Source organism: Mus pahari, chromosome 9, assembly GCF_900095145.1.
Source record: "Mus pahari chromosome 9, PAHARI_EIJ_v1.1, whole genome shotgun sequence".
Lineage (NCBI taxonomy): Eukaryota > Metazoa > Chordata > Mammalia > Rodentia > Muridae > Mus > Mus pahari.
The window spans coordinates 91,783,997-91,797,564 of NC_034598.1; positions in this window are offsets into that span (position 1 = coordinate 91,783,997).

The following is a 13,568-nucleotide window of genomic DNA, read 5'->3' on the forward strand; positions in this document are numbered from 1 at the left end:
GTCCTGCGACGGCGGGCGGTCCGGCGGCGGTGGGCGGTCCTGCGACGGCGGGCGGCACTTTGGTATTCCTGCTGGGGGAGGAGTGGTTAGTGGGGGTGGTAGGCACCAACAAGAAGCTAGTAAGATAGAAACACATGGGGGCATGTCTTATGGAGATGTCAGGAAGTGTCACGTCAGACATCGTCCGTGATGTAGCCAAATGCACCTTTTAAAAGTCTGTCAGTGGTGGAGTGTGCCTACCTTCCCTGTGTCTGAAGCATAGTTTGCCCACTAACAGTGGGCTCTGGCACCTCGGGATTGCTGTAAACCCAAATCAAAATAAATGTTGAGAAGCATTTTCCTGTGCCATTGTGGTCTCTTTCTTAATTACTCTCAGCTACAGACCAGACACCGTCTGGAAATCCCAGAAGGGGCCAAGTGGCCTGTGTTCATGGAACATGGTAACTGGGCTTGGATGACAGTCACTCCCACAGCCCACTCCTCCACGGTGAGAGCTCCTGCCTTCCCTCCATCCTCATCCCACACAGAGTGCTGGGTCCATCAGTCCCTCCCAGACACAGCCTGGATCTCACAAAACATAGCTCACGTCCTGCCTTCTGTTCCTCTCTGTCTCCCCTCTCTCCCCTCCCCTCGACCCTGAACCATGGAGTACAACCTGAGAAGGACAGACCCCCAACTCTGTCCCGCCTTACATCAAACGCCTTCAGTGGCAGGCAGCGGCGTGTACTGCTGACAACTGTCACCACTTGTCCTTGGGGCAGTGACCTGTCCCCACCAGTTCTATAAAGCACACTCATCCAGGTCACCAACAGTCTGTATTGTGCCAAATCTAGTGGTTAATTCCCACCAAAATGAGTCACATTCAAAACATCACCACGCAGCACAGTGGGAGGTTGTCATCGGAGTGCATGGAACAGCTGGGTATCTGTCCTAACTGCTCTGGGGATCTGCCGGGGGTTCTCTTCTCTACGCCCTGAGGCCCCCTTCCATACACATAAGGGCTGAACTGATATTAAAGATGTTTCTGGTACCATTAAAATACATTTTTTTCCCACTCTGGTGCAAAGTCATAGGTGTTGCCCTTGGGTTTGACACTTGCTCTCATCCCCAACAGAACAGCACAGAACTGGATTGCTGTTTGTGTGTTTATTTTTATTTTATACATGTGAGTGTTTTGCCTATACATATGTATGTATACTACATGCATGCAGGACTCATAGAAACCAGGAGACAGCATTAGATCCTCTAATGTGTGGGTGCTGGGAACTAAACACAAGGTCCTCTGTAAAAGCAGCAAGCACTCTTTAAGTGGGGAAGTCATCTTTCCAGACTCACTAGGTGTGTATGTATGTATGTATGCATGTATGCATGCATGTATGCATGTTTATTTCAATTTTATTTTATTTTTCTGGGTAGGATATTTAATCCCAAAGACTCAGGTGTCTTTCTCATCTATAAAATGCAGTAGCCATGCCTGCCTCATAAGACAGCCAAGACATTTAAACAAGAAAAAGCCCAACTAAACGGGAGAGAGGTGGAATGAGCTGGAGGAATAATCACTTTCCCCAAATGATTTATTCAAGTTTGAATAACAACAACATAGGATCCAGAATAACAGCCTCTGAACCGTCCATAGGAAAAGCAATTGGAAAGTGTCTTTCCTGTAGGGCTCAGAATATAGGTTTTGTGACCTGGGAAATCGGAGCAGAGAGGGCCCCACCCGCAGGGGTCTGGGCTTTAACTCCCTAGCAGATGCCAAGAGGCCTGGTCTTCGGTTGACTTATGGGATAGATTATTTTTAAACCATAAATTGAAAGAATCAGGAACCAGAGGCAGGGAAAGATCAAACTGAACAAAACAAAAACCTTTTCAGCTAGGAAAAAAAAATGCAAATATTCCTTTAGCTGGGAAACGTAATTACCCGTCGATATAGACAAGTCTCAAACAGTGCACTCAGAGGCCGATGGAAAGCTGGAAATGCTCCTCCAGAGAAAAGAAAGACAAGACTGGGCCAGCTTTGTATTTTCGAGGACAGACCAGTTTGACAGGAGACTGGCAAACGCTGAAATCCTATCTTTCTCATGAATCTGAAGAAATTATAGCTTTTACAATAGGTATTTTTAGAAAGCCCCCCCCCACCATGTATAAAGCCATCTGTAGCTAGAAGTACCCAACTCAACATATATATATCACCCTGGGGGCGCCCAGGCCTTCAGTGCACTGCAGGACCTATGTCTCTTTGACAGCAGCCTCTCTCAGAATAGGAATGGGAGCAGACTTGAAAAGTCAAACTGTGTAATGTGCAGGGGTTGGGGACATGCCTGTAACCTGGCCCTCTGAAGAAGTGGGCAGGGGAATTTCAAGTTAAAAGCCATCCTGGGCTATGTCAACAATCCAAGGTCAGGGTGGGCTGCACAGTGTCAAAAAAAAAAACAAAAAACAAAAAACAAAAAACAAAAAACCAAGAAGTAGGGTCTGGAGTGATGGCCCAGTGGTTAGGAGCACTGACTGCTTTTCCAGAGGACTGGATTTGCATTTCTAGACTCCACATCCAGTTCCAGGGATCCAATGCCCTCTTCTGGCCTTGATGGGTATTTCATGCATGGGATGCACAAACATCTGTACAGACAAAACGCCCATATACATAAAAATAAAATATAAATTAAAAAAAATCAAGACAACAAAAAGTAAACCAAATAGTAAAACAGTCAAGTTAAACGTCTTTGTATCAGAAGAGAGGTGTTATGGGATGAGAAGGGAGGTGTTATGGGATGAGAAGGGNGGTGTTATGGGATGAGAAGGGAGGTGTTATGGGATGAGAAGGGAGGTGTTATGGGATGAGAAGAGAGATGTTATGGGATGAGAAGGGGAAGCAAATATGAGGCAAGGCAAAGTCCACAAAAGAACTCAGCAGAGCTCTGGGGCTGAGGCTCACTTGGTAGTGGCGTGCCTAGCATGCAGCAAGCCTGGGTTTGTCTCCAGCACGGCACATCGATGTGTGCCCAAGTGCCCAGAACTTGGGAGGCAAAGGCAGGAGGATCAGAAGTTGGAGGTTAACCTTGGCCTCATAAAGGGCAGCCTAGGTTATATGAGATCCTGTCAAAAATACAACAGAAACAAGACCAAAGTCAGCGATAAGAACCCCAAGAAAGGACTACGTGAGTTGAAGCCCTCCTTCTTATTCTTGGAAATATCCAGAAGTATTTCATTTAACTCATTTTTAGTGTGTGTTTGCATGTGTGTTCATATGTGTGTATGTAGGTGCACATGCTTATGTGCACACATGTGGATGCACAGGTGGACAGCAGGTGTCTCACCTCTACCTCTTTCCACTTTATTTGTTGATGCAGCAACTCTCATGAGAGTTCACTGACCACCTAGGCTGGTTGCCAGTAAGGTCTTGGGGGCCATCTTCTCTGTCCTCCTAGCCCTAGGGTAACAGGCATGTGCCACCACGCCTGGCCACCACGCCTGGCCACCACGCCTGGCCACCACGCCTGGCCACCACGCCTGGCTTTTATGTGGGTGCTAGGAATCCTAACAGTTCCCCATGCTTCCATGGCAAATATTTACCCACTGAGCCATCTCTGCAGCCCCCAGAAACATGGAGAATCCTTACCATAGGTGGGATGAAGCTTGTGCTCTGCAAGACAGGATGGGGTGAAACCCTGTGACTCCACACAGAAGGCTTGAAGCCAGGTGTGGGTCATGAGGTTCCCCTTCCTACACAGCCACATCGTCTTCAACACGCAACCTCCAAACTCGGTACAGAGGGGGAAACACCCATCTCCCCCAGAACACTCATAATAATCTATAGTCTTTTCACCGAAAACCCTGACACCATGGAGAAAGACAGCATCACGGCACGCAACAGGAGTCGGTTTAACATTGGCCGTTAGCCAAGTGTCCCACGTGATGCCGGCTGACAGTGCGGATCCTGCCACACTGGAATCAAACAGTTAACTGTGTGCATGGCTGATGGAGGAGGCCAGGTTTCTCACTGCCATGGTGGGAGGTTACAGAAGGACAGAGAGCTGGAGTGATCCAGTGGAGTAGAGAAAGGAACTGTGATGTCCAGGAACCAGGCATGGGAATGGCTTGTCACTTTCATCCAAGGCCCAATTTAACTGCAAGGAATGCTGGGGAGCATGGTCTTTCCTTCTGCCCAAGAAGAAGGAAAGGAGGCAACACTTGACGGACCTGAACCATTTATCTTCACTCAAGACATTTGACTTGATGTTCAAGAGTGCTGTGGTCTAGAAGGCTGAAGGGCTTGAGAGCCTTCAGGAAACTCAAAGCCATGTAGCTGAGAGACTCAACAAGAGTTGCTGTTCCTAGCTACTCATAGTAGAAAACCTAAGTGAATCACTGGGGCCTTGGCCATGATAGCAGCGACCATATGTTGCCTCTTTTAGCACCAGGTCCTGAGGGACCCTAAGGACTTTTTCCGGTCCCACAGCCTCCTTACAGCTTCCCGCTTCTGTCTGGGGTCAAGGCTAGGCCAAGTTCCATTTTCCACCCACAGGAACATTCTTGAGTAAAAAATTCTCAAAAACAAAACAAAACAAAAAACAAAACAAAACAACAACAACAACAACAACAACAAACCAACCAAAACCCTGCAGTATGTACTGATTGGTAGTCGCTTAACTTTCTGGAAAGTCCCAGGTAGAGTTCAGATATGTGTCATGCTTGCTAGCCAATAGATTTAAAGGTCAATATGCTTAGCCAATAAGTTTGAACTGTAACCTTGCTGCTGTAACCTGTGCCCCTAAAAAGTATAAAAACTGCTTGTAATAGCTATCCTGGGTCACCTTCTAGTTACTCACCTAGAGGGACTGGTTGGGGTTTGACCCCAACGCTCCAGAAAGTAAACCTCTTGCTTTTGCATCGATCTGCGCATCTCGCGGTGTCTCACTCGGGGGCATCTTGAAGTAAGTACCACTGACTGAGGGTCGGGGGTCTTACAGTCCACTACTGAAATGTAAAGAAAGAGGGCCACACACCAGGTCAGCATGCGTGCCATGTGTTAGTGTTCTGTTGCTGTGAAATGACACAGAGACCAAGACAATGCATAAAATAAAGCATTTAATTGGGGATTTCCTTACAATTTCAGAGGGTGAGTCCATGACCATCATGATGGGGAGTGTGGTGGTGGCAGACAGGCAGGCAGGCAGGGAGGCATGATGCTGGAGCAGTAGCTTACATCTTATCCATAAGTTGGAGGTTGGAGAGAGAGAGAGAGAGAGAGAGAGAGACAGAGAGAGAGACAGAGAGAGACAGAGACAGAGACAGAGACAGAGCCTGGCAAGGGCTTTTGAAACCTAAAATCTGGCCCCCAGTGATATACCTCTCCTAACAAAGCTACACCCCCCCCCATCCTTCTAAAAACAGTTCCATCAAGTAGGGACAAAGCATTTAAATATAAGAGCCTATAAAGGGGAGGGGAACACCACACAATTCTCATGCAGTCCATCACATCAAAGGAAGGTGATGGCCATTGTATGACTTGCTCAGAGGAAACAAGCAACCACTTTTGCCTTATATGTCATGATTTTCTCATCCAAGCATCTTCAGTAGGAAAAGAAGCAAAATTAAGTCACATGACATATGTCACGCTATCCCTGGTTGCCATCTTGCCTGCATCTGGAATGAACTACAGTGCAGAAATAGAGGGCACACCTGTGGTCCAGATCTCCAGGCTTTTGACCCAGGTCTTGACATGGAGATCTTAGGCCCAGACGAGGTAGTACACACCTTTAATCCCAGGAGATTGAGGCAAGCAGATCTCTGAGTTCAAGATCAGCCTGGGGCAGAGCAAGTTCCAAATCCAGGCGTGGTGGTACACACCTATAATGTGAGCCACACCTTTTGCTAGAGGCCTGCATAAGACATTAAAGGAAGGAAGACTCACGCTCCGTTTCCTGCTTCGCTTGCTTGCCAGCACATCTGTTGGGATTTACTTCTTCAGGATTCCAGCTTATACAGAAGACCAGCTGAAACGCCTCATGCACTGAGCAACTACTAGATTCTTGGACTTTCCATTCACAGCTGCCCACTGTTGGGTTAGTTGGCCTACAAGACTGTAAGTCATTACAATAAATTTCCTCACTATAGGGAGACATTGCATAAGTTCTGTGACTCTAGAGAACCCTGACTTATACAACATAGAAAGACATTAAAGCCTAGAAGTAGCTGTGAAAACATGATCAGAGAGAGGGAAGGAAAGAGGCGGGAGGAGGCCGCACCACACACAGCAAATATGTAGAAAGCATTTCCTCAAACAAAGACTGCTTTCCAAATGTTAAATCTCTTTTCATTTGTTTAACAAATAAGCTATCCTTCCAAATCCTTTCTATTCAAATAAAAATGACAATGTCTACAGAGAAACCTGGAGCCTGGTCCACCCCTTCCCAGGGGGTGGAAAGTTCATCTGAACTTTACTGCAGGTAACCTGCAATCTCCCAGCAACTAGGGGTTCAGAAGAGCCCCATTTAGTTCAGCCTGCATGAGGGAAATTTTGAAACTAGTCTTTAAAGGCTTCTGGAAGATTTTCTTTTGCTTTGGGACGAAGGTCTCCACTCACCTGGCATCATGTCCCTCAGTGAACTGACAGATGAAACTGGTTTCCAGAATCCTGATGTTACCATCACCACATGCAGCCAGGTATGTGCATACACAAGTGGGGTCATCCAATTCAGATCAGCACACACGCAGGCACCTCCAACCTTTTGCGACTGCAGCACGATATCATCAGTAAGTCATGCAATCTAGCTAAAAAAAAAAAAAAAAACCCACAAAATCTTGTGTTTAGGGAAGCTTTAGAACTTTGTATAAACCAGCATCCTATCCTCGGCCACACGAAGCCCATGGGCCTTGGGGGTGTGGGCACACACCTGCCTGGTTGGTGGGGGGCACACACACCTGCCTGGACAGCACAGAAAACTCCAGAAGGTAATTTGAGCTAAGAACTGTCTATGGCTCGCCACAGAGTTTCTCCTTTTACTTAACTTCGTTTTTTTTTGTCTTATGTTTGCAAGTGTCTTTTTTTTTTTTTTGTCTGCATGTCTGTCCATGCACCATGTGTGTGCCTGGTGCCTACAGAGGCCAGAGGAAGGCACTGAATTCCCTGGGACTGGAGTTACAGATGGTTGGGAGCCCTTATATGAGTTCTGGGAATTGAACCCGGGTCCTCTGGAAGAGCAGCAAGTGCTCTTAACCACTAAGCCATCTCCCTAGAGACATAGTTCCTCTTGTAATGAGGAACTATGACCCTTTGGGATATGGAGTCTGGTCCTGTGGCTATAGACAAATGTTCACCATAGAGTCATTCCAAAGTATCTGAAAATGGTATTTAGCTTCTCTGGGCACTTAAGGATTTCTGCTGATAGCAATTCAAAACCCAAATAGAACCGAATGGGAAATGCCTGTTTGTGGAGAGAGCAGCTTGTCGTAGGTGGCTAATTGGATCTGGCACACTCTTGTGAGTTCCTATGGCTTTGTATTAAGGAGACAGGTGTTACTGGTCATCAATGAAACCACTGTGGACCATAAGGGAAGTTAAAGAGTCTTCCTTACGTGCCATATGTGAAACCACTCCTCCTCTTGACATAGAGGAGAAGTTCAGTGTGCCTAGCAAATAACACGCGGGAAGGCTAGTGATCTACACGTGAGAAGGTGCGTGTGCCAATACAGGTTGATGATTGTAAAGATGCCAAACATTCAACACTTAATTTGTAAAATACACGCTGTCATGTACAAGTTTATTTCTCTAGATATTTCATAATGTTAAGGGGGAAAGCAAGTTGTGTGTGTGCACCTTGACACTCTGCCCCAACCTTGTCTTCCACCGTCTCCCCCCCCCCCACCCCACTCAGGGGTCAGGGAGAAACCAAAACGCCAGCGCGGTGCAACCCAGGCAGGAGAGGCCGCAGGAGGGCCATGAAGCCTCCTCGGATCTTATTCTAAGGTGAACAGCCTCAGAACTCAACCCCTCCCTAGTCCGGCTGTTCACGTCTGCCCCTACTGGAAGAAAGAGAAACTGCAACGAGAGCTGGCGTCAGGGAGCCTGGTTGAGTGATTCCTGTCTCTATGGAAGATGAGGAAGGGCAAAGGGTCCCACGGGGAGGCCTGCAGGGAGGAAGGAAGGTCGATTGAGATCCATCTGTCTTGGGAGTGTACGGATGCCAGAGGCTGACATCAGGTGTCTTTCTTTATTATTCTTCCTGTTATTTAAAAGTATTTTTGTTACATTCTTTATTAGGAGGATGGAGTGGGGCACTGTGCACGTAACAGCGTGCATGTAGAACAACTTGCTGGAATTGGTTCTCTCCTTCCACACGTGGATTCTGGGCACTGAACTCTGCTCTTCAGCCTTAGAGCCAGGACCTTTAGCCACTGAGCAACCATACCAGCCCTTCTTGTGACATGGTCTCTGGGCCTAGAGTTTATGATTCAGCTACAGGGGCTTGCCTAGCAGGACCCTGGGAGTCATCTGTCTCCCCATCACTAGAATTACAGACAAATGTCAGCACATCCACATTTTTGTGGGTGCTGGGGATTCAAACTCAGGTCCTTGTGTTTATACAGTAAACACGCTACCCACTGCACCATCTGGCCAGTCTCTCCATAGGCGTTCTGCTAGAAAGACACTTATAGATTGACTTTGAGCTTGAGCTCAGTGATATTGTGAACAATCCCATCTGAGGAAGAATTTGGGATTTTGTGATCTTTTCTCCAGAGACTCATAGAGACACTTTTGTGGAGCCTCAGCTATGAATCTGAACAAAGGACAATGTGGCCTCAGAGGAAACAACGTATTAACCATTCTGTGGGAATTTAAAACCATTCTGCATGGGTTAATGGGCACAATTAACACCAAAATTAGACAGACTGTGTGAGTAATTGAGACTATTGAACATAGCTATTGACTATACCACCCCTCCTCTGTGGATCAGGCTGCCTCACAATTCATGAGAGAATGTAATTAGCAAGACCTTATTGGATTTTATTATTGGCTCCAGGGTAGTTTTGCATGGAAAATACTTGGTAGGTGGTTTTCTGAGAATGGCCAAGTGATGGTCATTTTGATGTGTGCTTTTGAGATGAAGTTTACCAGTATAAACTGAACTTCCAGCTCCCCCCCTTGCCTCCCCCCCCCACTTCTCTTCAATCTCCAAAGGGTCCTTTTCCACTACATTAAGTGGCTTGGTCTGCTCAATCACTACGATCCTTCTTAGCACTTGGTTATCCATTTTGCTCTGAGTTAGCTGGTGTTTTATCTCCCAGCTCGGATGTGGCTGACTCCTGTCATCACTGGGCAAAGTGCTATTTACTGAGGTGGTGGGGGTGGGGTGGGACCTAAACTGATAAGCTACCATAGGGAAAAAGAAAAGAAATAACTGTTTGAACCTTTCAGGAGGGTTGTCATGGTGCACAAACCAGTTTCCATTACTTCGATGAGGATCTAAACCAATCAACTTACAGAGAGAAACAGTTTGTTTTTGGCTCATGCTTTCAAAGGTTCCAGTCCATGACCCATTGGTCCCAAGGAAAAGCAGCAAGTCAGGCTGGAGTGTGTGTGTGTGTGTGTGGCAGAATGAATCTGGTTACCTCGTGGCTGGGTTGCAAAAGAGAAGGGTCTGGAGGCCCATGATCCTCTGCAAGGGCACAACACACACACACACACACACACACACACANTCATAGCACACAAACTACTTGGCTTCTCTTCTTTTTTCCTCTCTCCACTAATTACTTGCTCAGTTCCCACCATGGTTGGGCCAGGCCTGGCAAGGGAGGCCCATGATCCTCTGCAAGGGCACAACACACACACACACACACACACACACACACACACACACACACACATACACACACACATACACACACATACACACACACATACACAAACACATACACACACACACACACACACACACACACACACACCTGCCTTTGCTGGGGGAAGATGCTAGTTTTGTAGGTCGGGAGCAAGACTTGAGAGTCTACACTTCCTAGATGTTCTCAGATCTGCTGCTGCTGGTGGTGATGATGGTGATGACGATGACAACGACAATGACAATGACGACGACGACGACGATGACGATGACTGCATTCTTCCAAGATGAGATCACCCAATGGTGAGGACGGTGAAGTAGCATGGGATGTGTAGACTGGAATGATGTTGCATCCAAAAAGCAGCTGCTTTACTGATGAGAACTCTCTACCCAGACAAATGAAAATCAAATCTCCTCGGACCTCACCAACGTGGGTACAAATGCGGTCCTAAGCTGACGTTGTCTTTACAGCCAGGCTTCCAAGCTCATTGCCCTATGTGCTCAGCAGACACCCAGCTCTGTTATTTCTAAGAATGTGGAGATCACATCTCCCTTCAGGCAGGGTCCTCCTGGCTCTGTTCACATGTAAAGCTCAGGACCCCATTTGGAGAGGAAAGTTATGGGTGACGGAACTGAGACTCTCCCTGATGGCTCAGATCCCTACTCTGAAGGCACATGTTCATGGGGCCCCAAGTTGTGAGTCAGAGAGGCCTGAGCCAGTCTTTGTTCCGGAGCCAAAGTTCCTCCATCTCCTCCCATCCCCTCCGCACCCCACTTGCCCAACACCCCCAGTCCCTTCTCAGCAGTTTGGCTTGGTCCCTGCTGTGTCAAGTTTTCGTCTCTTTGGAAGTTGTATCAGGTTCCAGCTGCAGTCCTCCCTGGGCCAAATCCACAGCTGGCAAAGAAACAGACGTCTTATCTGTCTTGGCCAAGACAAAGGAAATACGTAAGGTTTTCTACGGGAACAGAGCTGATGGATGGACTATACAGTCCGAAAGGGGTTTTCTAGAATGGTTTACGTGATAAAATGGTCTGGGAAGTCCAACAGAGGCCATCTGCGCACTGGGGAGTGAGAACCTGGCGTCTGCACAATCTAAAAGGCTGTCTGCCTGACCAGTCACAAGCTGGTGCTGAAGGCCTGGAAGATTTCTGGAGAGTCACTGGTCTTTGGGAGTCTTCAGTCCAAGCTGGAGGGCTAAAGAAGTGGGATTCTGATGTCCGTGAAGGGCAGTGGCAGCGGCCCGGGTGGCTACACTCAACTGTTTCTTCCTCAGAACTCTTTATCTCTGGGCAGCGCCTGCCAGTAGCTGCTGCCCGCTCTGAGGGAGGGCTTTCTCCCCTTAGCGTGTCCTTTCTGGATGTGCCCTCACGGATCCACCCCAGTCAGGTCTCTTAGTTGATTTCAGATCCTATCAAATTGATGATCACGATTAACCATGGTATTAATTGGACACATTAACTTCCCGGCTTCAGATTCCCGGAGTGTGTTTAATATGCTGGTACGTTTATGGTTTTGGACATCTGGAAGTGGGTTTTCGCCTATCTGAGCTTTTGCACTAAGTTTTTGCACATGTGGAAATGTGTCATGATCCCCAAGACTTGATTCATATTTAAGTCAATTCTGCATTAAACATCTTTTTATTCGGCCAGAGGTTTGGAAGCAGCTCTTTCCCAATTTCTAAAAGGAAGTGGTAATTAAGGAATTGAGGTGATCTGGCAGGCTTCAGGTATGAACCCCGTTTTCTTGTAGCCAGCTGTGTGCGTGGATAAGCTCCTCATTTTCAACTGGAAAAAACACATGCAAATAGTAGCCAATTCTTAGAAGTATTTTAAGGTTTAAAGACCTATTTTTTAAACTTGTATTTGTGTGTGTGTGTGTGAGTGTGTGTGGTTTGGTGGTATGTGTGTTTGTGTGTGTGCGTGTGGTTGTGGTGCTGGTATGTTTGTGTGTGTGCATTTGTGAGTTTGTGTGTGTGTGGTGTGTATGTGTTTGTGTATGTGTGTGTGGTGGTATGTGTGTGTGTTTGTGTATATTTGTGTTTTTGTGTGTATATGTGTGTATGTTTGTGTGTGTGTGTGTGTGTGTGTGCCATGTAAATGTAGATGCTTACAAGGCCAAGACATTATTTATTTTTTTGGTTTTTTTCAACATAATGTTTTTATTGATTGCTTGTGGATTTCACATCATACACTGTATCAAATTTGCTTTCTAGTCATTCCTTGTGTGCCCCATCCCCAGTGACCTCAACCCCCCCCCCAAAAAAAAGGTGCAATTTGGGTTATCTGTATACTCCCTGGGACATGGTCAAACTCTCAGCCTGTTGAGTAGAGCTGAGTCTCCCCTCCCACACCTCTGCTGGGAGCCATCTATTGTGGAGGGACATTTCAGCATCCTATCACAGTTTTTAAGAGTAACTAGGCTGTTACCATTTGGGGGTGGGCATGGGGTGGAGGAAGGGGTTGTCACAGAAGTCTTCCATTTCCCTTTTTCTCAACTGTGAGTCTGCAGTCATTGATGTCACCGTCAAAGGAGTTTATTTGCTTTTTATGGACTGGGAGAGCATGAGTCATGGGTTTCACATGGTTTCTGAGGTCAGCACAGACCAGGAACAGGGCTCTCAGTTGCAGTAGGGCCAGGACCCAGACAAGGCCCTCTGATGAAGCTGGGATTATGGTCATCACCATGGCTTCAGGCGGGAGCATAGACCATGGAAATCCAACTGACTTTGGTGGTAGCACAAGCCACAGACATCAATGTAGATCCAGCTACACTAAGACCACAGACAGGACAGACCTAGACATCGCCATGGCCTTACGTGTCAGTTGTAAGCCACTCAGGTAAGAATTGGTGCAGCTGGGTCTATGCTGATGTCTGTGGCTTGTGCTACAAAGGCCATATAGGTGTCCATGGTCTATGCTGCAGCCTGAGACCATGTTGATGTCTGTGGGTAATGCTGCCACTGAGGGTCACATCAATGTGGGTAGCCCACGCTGTCACCGGGGGCCACAGTGATTCCAGACCCATGTTGCCACTTAGAGATAAATCCGGGTCCATAGTCTTACTGCACCTAGTGCTGCCAGGCCTATGTTGATGTGCGTGGCCCCGCTACCACCGCAGGCCATGTGGATGACTGTGGTCTGTGGTTCTGCTGTGAGAGGGCTTTAAATGCCCTGAGCTGAAGTTACAGGTGATTGGGAGCTTCCCCGTGTGGAACATCAGGAAGCACTCTTAAAGGCGGAGTCATCTCTCCTTGCCCTAATGCGTATGAAGTTTAAATGAACTAACACATGCCACGTGACCGAAGCAGCTGTTGAATAACGAGTCTCAGAAAAGGGACAGCTTTTTTTTTTTTTTTTTTTTAAATCAACTCCACCAGCCTCTATCCTGAGTGTTCTGAAATGTCATAATTCCAAAGCTGAGACACTTCATTCATATCAGACTTGGAACTTAGGAGACCATTAGAATTATCTGTCTTTAGATCTGGAAAGTTTTGGTTTTGTTTTATGTTAAAGGCATGTTTATTGGGAAGCTGGTCTCAGGCAAGTTCACTGGCTCCAAGGATTGAGGCCAAAGGAATCCCCATGGGGAGGAGTGGGGGAGAGGAGAAAGAGAAAAAGGACAAACGGGGGGGGGAGAAAGAGAGAGAGAGAGAGAGAGAGAGAGAGAGAGAGAGAGAAAGAAAGGGAGAAAGACTTTCTATGAAATATCATTTACATATAAATATAATT